The sequence below is a fragment of the Amblyraja radiata genome, chromosome 36 (assembly GCF_010909765.2).
Source record: "Amblyraja radiata isolate CabotCenter1 chromosome 36, sAmbRad1.1.pri, whole genome shotgun sequence".
Classification (NCBI taxonomy): domain Eukaryota; kingdom Metazoa; phylum Chordata; class Chondrichthyes; order Rajiformes; family Rajidae; genus Amblyraja; species Amblyraja radiata.
The window spans coordinates 18,749,151-18,757,147 of record NC_045991.1 but is presented as its reverse complement, the minus strand read 5'-3'; positions in this window follow the sequence as shown (position 1 = coordinate 18,757,147).

Here is a 7,997-nt window from a genome sequence, read left to right as displayed (position 1 = left end):
CAGCCCTTCCTACACTGTTCTTCATTACTTGGTGCCATGCGGGGCCCAGCCCTTGCAGGAGATCCTGACGAATTGCTGGGAATTACAGACTTGGTTGCTTGCCTTGTTCCAGCAGCAGAAACTAATGACTGCATGGTATGCTGTTCTGCCAACGAATTGTAAAATGCTTAGCAACATCAAATTGGGTTTGTGTGAAAAGACTGACGGATTACAATGAAACAATTATATTTTTCACTCTGAAGCATTGAGGACCATCTCGGCAGATTCACTGGATTATTTCATTGCTGGTATCATGTGGGCCCAGCTCTGCTGGGCTAGCCCGGCAAAACGCTGCAAAAATGATTTCTCGGACCCTAATCCAGTCCGTTGTTACACAGGATTTTGACACTCCCTATGTTTCTGTGGTATTCTAGGCTTGTTGATTCAGTGGCAAGGATAATACCAGTGGGAGTCCAGGACAGACCCATAGCCTCAGAATAAAGGACCTACCTTTAGAAGTAATGAGGAGGAATTTTTTGCGAGATATTGGTGATCTGTGGAATTCATGCCACATAAGGCTGCAAAGGCCAAATCATTGGTATTTTAGGTAGATATAGATAATTCTTGATTTGTAACGGGGTTATAGGGAGAAGCAGAGAATGGGTTTAGGGAAGTTAGACCAGCCATATTGAATGGTTGGAGTACTTGATGGGCCGAATGGCCTATTTCTACTCCTGTACCAGAACTCAATAATTAAGTTTGCTGATGACACTGTGGGGGTGGGCCTGATCTCAGACAACGACGAGAAGCCACCGGGAGGAGGTTGCTGTCTAGCACTCTGTGCCAGGATAACAGCCTCCTCTTGAACATCAAAAAACGAAGGAGCTGATCATGGACTTTAGGAGGGCACATCATCCGAGGACGTACACTCCATTGAGGATAAATGGGGATCCTGTGGATAGGGTGAACTGTTTAAATATCTGGGAGTCCACATCTCCGAGGATATGACATGGGCATCACACGCCTCAGCACTCGTGAGTAAGGCAAGGCAGCGCCTTTACCACCTCAGGGCAATTGAGGAAATTCAGAGTGTCTCCGAGGATCCTCCAGTGCTTCTACGCAGCGGCGGTGGAAAGCATCTTGTCCGGGAACATTACCATCTGGTTTGGGAATTGCTCTGCCAAGGACAAGAAGGCTCTGCAGAGAGTAGTGCGTTCGGCCGAACGCACTATGGGAACTTCACTTGCCCCCTGCAGGAACTATACATCAGGAGGGTGCAACTCCAGAGCCAACAATATCATGAGAGACCCTTCCACCCCTGCAACGGACTGTTCCAGCTGCTACGGTCAGGCAAACGCCTCCGTTGCCATGCGGTGAGAACGGAGAGGTTGAGAAGGAGTTTCTTCCCAGAGGCCATTCGGACTGTAAACGCCTATCTCACCAGGGACTAACTCTACTGAACGTTTTTTCCTTCCATTATTTATTATGTAAAAGGATATGTGTGTTATGATTGTGTTTATAGTTTGTTTGGTTGTTTGTCTTTTGCACAAAAGTCCGCGAGCATTGCCACTTTCATTTCACTGCACATCTCGTATGTGTATGTGACAAATAAACTTGACTTGACTTGAAGGTATCTTTTTTAAAACATTTCCTTTTGTTAATATTTGTAATAATTCCTATGTATCCCTATGTGTTTTATATTATCTCTATGTTACTGATTTTTTTAATTGTTTATTAGGATTATAATAGTTGCACAGCAGATGCCTTTAAACACAGTCACATTTCCAATGCTTTGATAGAATGGAAGGTGCCTCTGTCCATCAGTCATCGCTTGTCGGACACCTTCCCCAGGGCACGGCCTATGGACTATGTTGCTCAAGGCCTGATGCACCATTCGACCACACTTGCCAACTCCATGGAGAGCCATAGAATCCGTACCCCCACTACCTGGTCCTAGTGAGTTGTGAGCTAGGGGAAGATCACGTCCAGCAAGATTTATAATATCCTTCCATGATTAATAGCCAAACTATGTAGGATACCCCTGCTGAGTCTGGCCTTCAATACTTCAGTCCAAAAATATATTGTTTTTTCCTGTTGCCATCTGCCAGTCTGTTTACACCACCTCAATTTGCTTTTGCTCAGCTTTCCTACTTGCAAGACAGCATACCATGTTTCGAACCAGAGTTCCCACCCCCCAAAATCATTTATTTCTCTATAATGCGATTTCAAAAAAGTTTAATCATTGTTTTTGCTGCTGAGAAATCCTCATAAAACAAGTAAAACTTGCCGTTGCAACAAAAACATTTTAAAGAAATGAGTCAATTATTGACTCGTATATTCAACACTCCTATCTTCTAATAATTGGTTTTTTACATTTTTTTACTGCCAAGTATCAATTGTAAAATACGTGCATTTGATTTCAAGGTCTGATCAGCAACATTTCCTGAAAGGATCTCAAATTATTCTGTCATTCCCTTATTTGTGCACTGGAACCAAACTGTTTTCCCAATTAGAATAGGTGACGTTTCAGGTTGAGACCCTTCATCAGACTTCTTCTGCAGATGGTCTCAAACTAAAACGTGGCCTTTTCCTTTCTCCAGATATGTCGCCCAACCTGCTGAGCCACTCCAGCTTTTTGAGTCTATCATCGTTTTAAACTAGTTCTTCCTACACTGTTTTCCAATTAGTTGGATCAATTGGACGATCTTCTAATCTAATAGCATTGACCAAACTGAGCATAGTGGAACAGTGTGGAAACAAGTCCTTCAGCCCAACTAGCCCATATCAACCAACATGGCCCATCGGCACTAATCCGTTTGGCCCATATCACACACCTGTATGTTTTGGCCCATATCACGTTGGCCCTAAACATGACCTATCCATGTACCTGTCTAAATGTTTCTTAAACATTGCAATAGTACCTGCCTCAACTGTCTTAAATATAGAATTTAAAAGTAAACATTATTAAACAGTATGCTGGTCTATTGAAATGCAGATGACAGCACTGTGATGATTACGGTGGCATAGTGGCACACGGTGGATTATGGTGGCATAGAGTTGCTGCCTTATAGTGCCAAAGACCCGGGTTCGATCACGCCATGGTGCTCGTCTATACGAATTTGTACGTTCTCCCATGACCCTGCGTTGGTTTTCTCTGAGATCTTTGGTTTCCTTCCACAATCCAAAGGCGTACAGGTTTGTAGGCTAATTGGCTTGGCAAATGTAAAATGTCCCTAGTGTATGGGCTGGAGAGTTAATGTGCGGGGATCGCTGGTCGTGCAGACACGGTGGGCCGAAGGGCCTGTTTACGCACTGTAGCTAAATAAATGTAACCCACAGAGCAGGAGTAACTATCCACGGGTAAGTAATTCAAATGTCACCACAGGATTGCAGAATTTAAATTCAATGGGAATAAAAATAGAATTTAAGGAAGAAGAATTAGGTTTTTATCGATGAGCACAAATTATTAGATTGTTGTGAAAACTCATCTAGTTCAAGAATGTTCTTCAACAGAGTAATTTTGTCACATAGTCATGGAGAGACACCGTGTGGAATCAGGCCCTTAAGCCCAACTGCCCACACCGGCCAAAATGTCCCAGCTACACTAGTCCCGCCTCCCCACGTTTGGTCCATATCCCTCCAAACATGTCCTATCAATGTACCTGCTAACTGTTTCTTAAATGTGGGATAGCCCTGCCTCAACTACCTCCTCTGGCAGATTGTTCTTGCCAATGTGATAGACTTTTAACTGTCCTCTGACGTGGTCTGGCAAATACTCACTTGTAACATAAGCACCACATTAATGGACCGTAGAGGTTGAAGAACATGCCTCACCAGCACAACCGCATTCCCAAAGGTAATTAATGTTAAACAACAGGCTGTGAGATGTCAGCGGCCCTTGCATCCCACAAAATGAAGATATTGAAATAAAAGCCCTTTATTTTCTTCACGGAATAAAGAAAGTGGGAGTAGAATAGATAAAAAAGAGAAAGAGGGCGTAAACTGAGGAGATTAAATATTTCTCAATTTACTTAGAAATATTGAGCATCAAATTGTTATTACTAATTGGTTAGTGTAGATGTGGAGCAAAAGCAATTAATAAAGTTAAAAGGGTATTCATGCTCATGACCCTGGTGATTCAAGATTGCAGCACCACTGAATTTACTTCTGACATGCACAATAAATTCCATCTGGGATTCACCTCATCAGTAATTTCTGAATTTAGCCCCCAGTCAATTCCACTGCATGTTTATTCAAGAGGCCTCCACATGCAGAACCCTTCATTAGTAGTGTTACTGTTCTGAATATTAAAACAAACCTTCAGTTCTCAACTCCTTTCCTCTCGCACATTTTACAAACAAATATCATACTTCTGTTGATTTTGTCCATCAATATTTCTGGAGTCGTCTTTACCAACTGTTTCAGGGATGTTTTCAGTCACTACTCACCTGCTCATGTGAGCTCCTTTAAGATTCAGATTCAGATTCAGATTCAATTTTAATTGTCATTGTCAGTGTACAGTACAGAGACACTGAAATGCATTTAGCATCTCCCTGGAAGAGCGACATAGCAAATGATTGAATAAATAATAATAAGTGATAATAAGTGTCCGGGGGGTGGGGGGGTGATTGTCAGTCACCGAGGTACGTTGTTGAGTAGAGTGACAGCCGCCGGGAAGAAGCTGTTCCTGGACCTGCTGGTTCGGCAACGGAGAGACCTGTAGCGCCTCCCGGATGGTAGGAGGGTAAACAGTCCATGGTTGGGGTGAGAGCAGTCCTTGGCGATGCTGCGCGCCCTCCGCAGACAACGCTTGCTTTGGACAGACTCAATGAGGGGAGCGAGGAACCGTGATGCGTTGGGCAATTTCACCACCCTCTGCAATGCCTTCCGGTCGGAGACAGAGCAGTTGCCATACCATACTGTGATGCAGTTGGTAAGGATGCTCTCGATGGTGCAGCGGTAGAAGTTCACCAGGATCTGAGGAGACAGATGGACCTTCTTCAGTCTCCTCAGGAAGAAGAGACGCTGGGTGAGCCTTCTTGATCAGAGTTGAGGTATTGTGGGTCCAAGAGAGGTCATCGGAGATGTTGACTCCCAGGAACCTGAAGCTAGAAAACACGTTCCACCTCCGTCCCGTTAATGTGGATGGGGGTGTGCGTGCCGCCCCTGGACTTCCTGAAGTCTACAATGAGCTCCTTGGTCTTCTTGGAGTTAAGGGCCAGGTTGTTGTCAGCGCACCATGCTGCTAAGTCCTGGACCTCCTCCCTGTAGGGCCGACTCATCGTTGTTGCTGATGAGGCCAATCACCGTTGTATCATCTGCATACTTGATGATGGTGTTAGTACCATGTACAGGTGTGCAGTCATAGGTGAAGAGGGAGTAGAGGAGGGGGCTCAGCACACAGCCCTGTGGAACGCCGGTGTTCAGGGTGAGGGTTGAAGAGGTGTGCTTGTCTAACCTAACAGACTGGGGTCTGTTGGTTAGAAAGTCCAGTATCCAGTTGCAGAGGGAGGGGTCGATGCCCAGGTTACCGAGTTTGGTGATCAGTTTGATGGTATAATGGTGTTGAATGCTGAGCTGTAATCGATGAACAGCATTCTTACGTAAGTGTCTCTGTTGTCGAGGTGGGAGAGGGCGGAGTGAAGTGCCGTTGAGATGGCATCCTCCGTACTCCTGTTCTTGCGGTAGGCAAACTGATAGGGATCCAGTGTGGGGGGTAGGCAGCTTTTGAGGTGTGCCAGGACCAGCCTCTCGAAGCACTTGGTGATGATGGGGGTAAGTGCAACTGGGCGGAAGTCGTTGAGGCTTGCCGCAGTGGAGTGTTTTGGCACTGGCACGATGGAGGTGGTTTTAAGGCACGTGGGGACAACTGCTTGGGCAAGTGACAGGTTGAAGATGTCAGCTCCAGACGTCTGTCAGCTGCGCAGCACAGGCCCTGAGCACGCGCCCGGGGATGCCGTCAGGGCCAGCAGCTTTACGTGCATTAGTCCTACTCAGTGCCACGAATACGTCGTAGTGGGTGAGTGTGAGGGGTTGGTGATCGGCAGGTAGCACAGCCTTGATGGCTGTCTCTAGATTGTCCCTGTCGAAGCGGCCATAGAAGTGGTTAAGCTCCTCAAGGGAGGAGGCGTTCGCTGGATGTGGGGGTGGTGTTGGAGGGTCTGTAGTCCGTGATGGCCTGGATGCCTTGCCACATGCGTCGGGGGTCGGAGTTGTTGTTGAAGTGCTCCTCAATCCTGAGCTTATGGCAGTGCTTGGCCTTCTTGATGCCCCTCTTCATGTTAGCCCTGGGCTGAACTGTAGGCTCGAGCATCGCCTGACCTGAAAGCGGTGTCACGTGCTTTCAGCAGTAGCCTGACCTCGCTGTTCATCCATGGCTTCTGATTCGGGAATATGGTCACCTGTTTGAGGGAGGTGACACTATTGATGGTGGAGTTTATAAAGTCCAGAACAGAGGATTGTTCTGCACGTTTAAGCACGTTTTTTACCTTGAAACTGTTCTCCTTGCTTTCAAAGCCCACTAAAAATAGATTGAAATTCCTCAGTGTCTCTTGTTCAGCTGCCCTAACTTTAGCAGAAACCCCCTCGTTCACACATAAATGATAAATGAGGCAAAATTAGTAGAATTAGGCCATTCGGCCCTTCAAGTCCACACCGCCATTCAATCATGGCTGATCGATCTCTCCCTCCTAACCCCATTCTATTGCCTTCTCCCCATAACCTCTGACACCTGTACCTGTCAATAATTTATCTATCTCTGCCTTAAAAATATCCACTGACGACCTCCACAGCCTCCTGTGGCCAATAATTCCACAGATTCACCACCCTCCGACCTAAATACATTTCTCCTCATCTCCTTCCTAAAACAACATCCTTTAATTCTGAGGCTATGACATCTGGTCCTAGACTCTCCCACTAATGGAAACATCATCTCCACATCCACTCTATTCAAGCCTTTCACTATTCTTTATGTTTCAATAAGGTCCCCCCTCATTCTTCTAAACCCCAGCGAGTACAGGCCCAGTACTGACAAATGATCATCATAGGTTCAACAGAGTAATTACTCATTCCTAAGATCATTCTTATAAACCTCCCCTGGACCCTCTCCAGCCAGCACATCCTTCCACAGATATTGTGCCCAAAATTGCTCACAATTTAATCTTTTTATTGTTTTGTCAGGCTGCATTTGGAGTACTGTGAGCAAATTCATCATATGCACAAATATGGTGAGGTACAGGTAAAATGAAAATTGTGCTTGTAGAACTATCACAGGCAGGTAGTCTCAGACAAGCACAGAAACATAAATATACATGTTATGCATATAGAAACATAGAAACATAGAAATTAGGTGCAGGAGTAGGCCATTCGGCCCTTCGAGCCTGCACCGCCATTCAATATGATCATGGCTGATCATCCAACTCAGTATCCCGTACCTGCCTTCTCTCCATACCCTCTGATCCCCTTAGCCACAAGGGCCACATCTAACTCCCTCTTAATATAGCCAATGAACTGGCCTCGACTACCCTCTGTGGCAGAGAGTTCCAGAGATTCACCACTCTCTGTGTGAAAAAAGTTCTTCTCATCTCGGTTTTAAAGGATTTCCCCTTATCCTTAAGCTGTGACCCCTTGTCCTGGACTTCCCCAACATCGGGAGCAATCTTCCTGCATCTAGCCTGTCCAACCCCTTAAGAATTTTGTAAGTTTCTATAAGATCCCCTCTCAATCTCCTAAATTCTAGAGAGTATAAACCAAGTCTATCCAGTCTTTCTTCATAAGACAGTCCTGACATCCCAGGAATCAGCCTGGTGAACCTTCTCTGCACTCCCTCTATGGCAATAATGTCCTTCCTCAGATTTGGAGACCAAAACTGTACGCAATACTCCAGGTGTGGTCTCACCAAGACCCAGTACAACTGCATTAGAACCTCCCTGCTCCTATACTCAAATCCGTTTGCTATGAAAGCTAACATACCATTCGCTTTCTTCACTGCCTGCTGCACCTGCATGCCTACTTTCAAT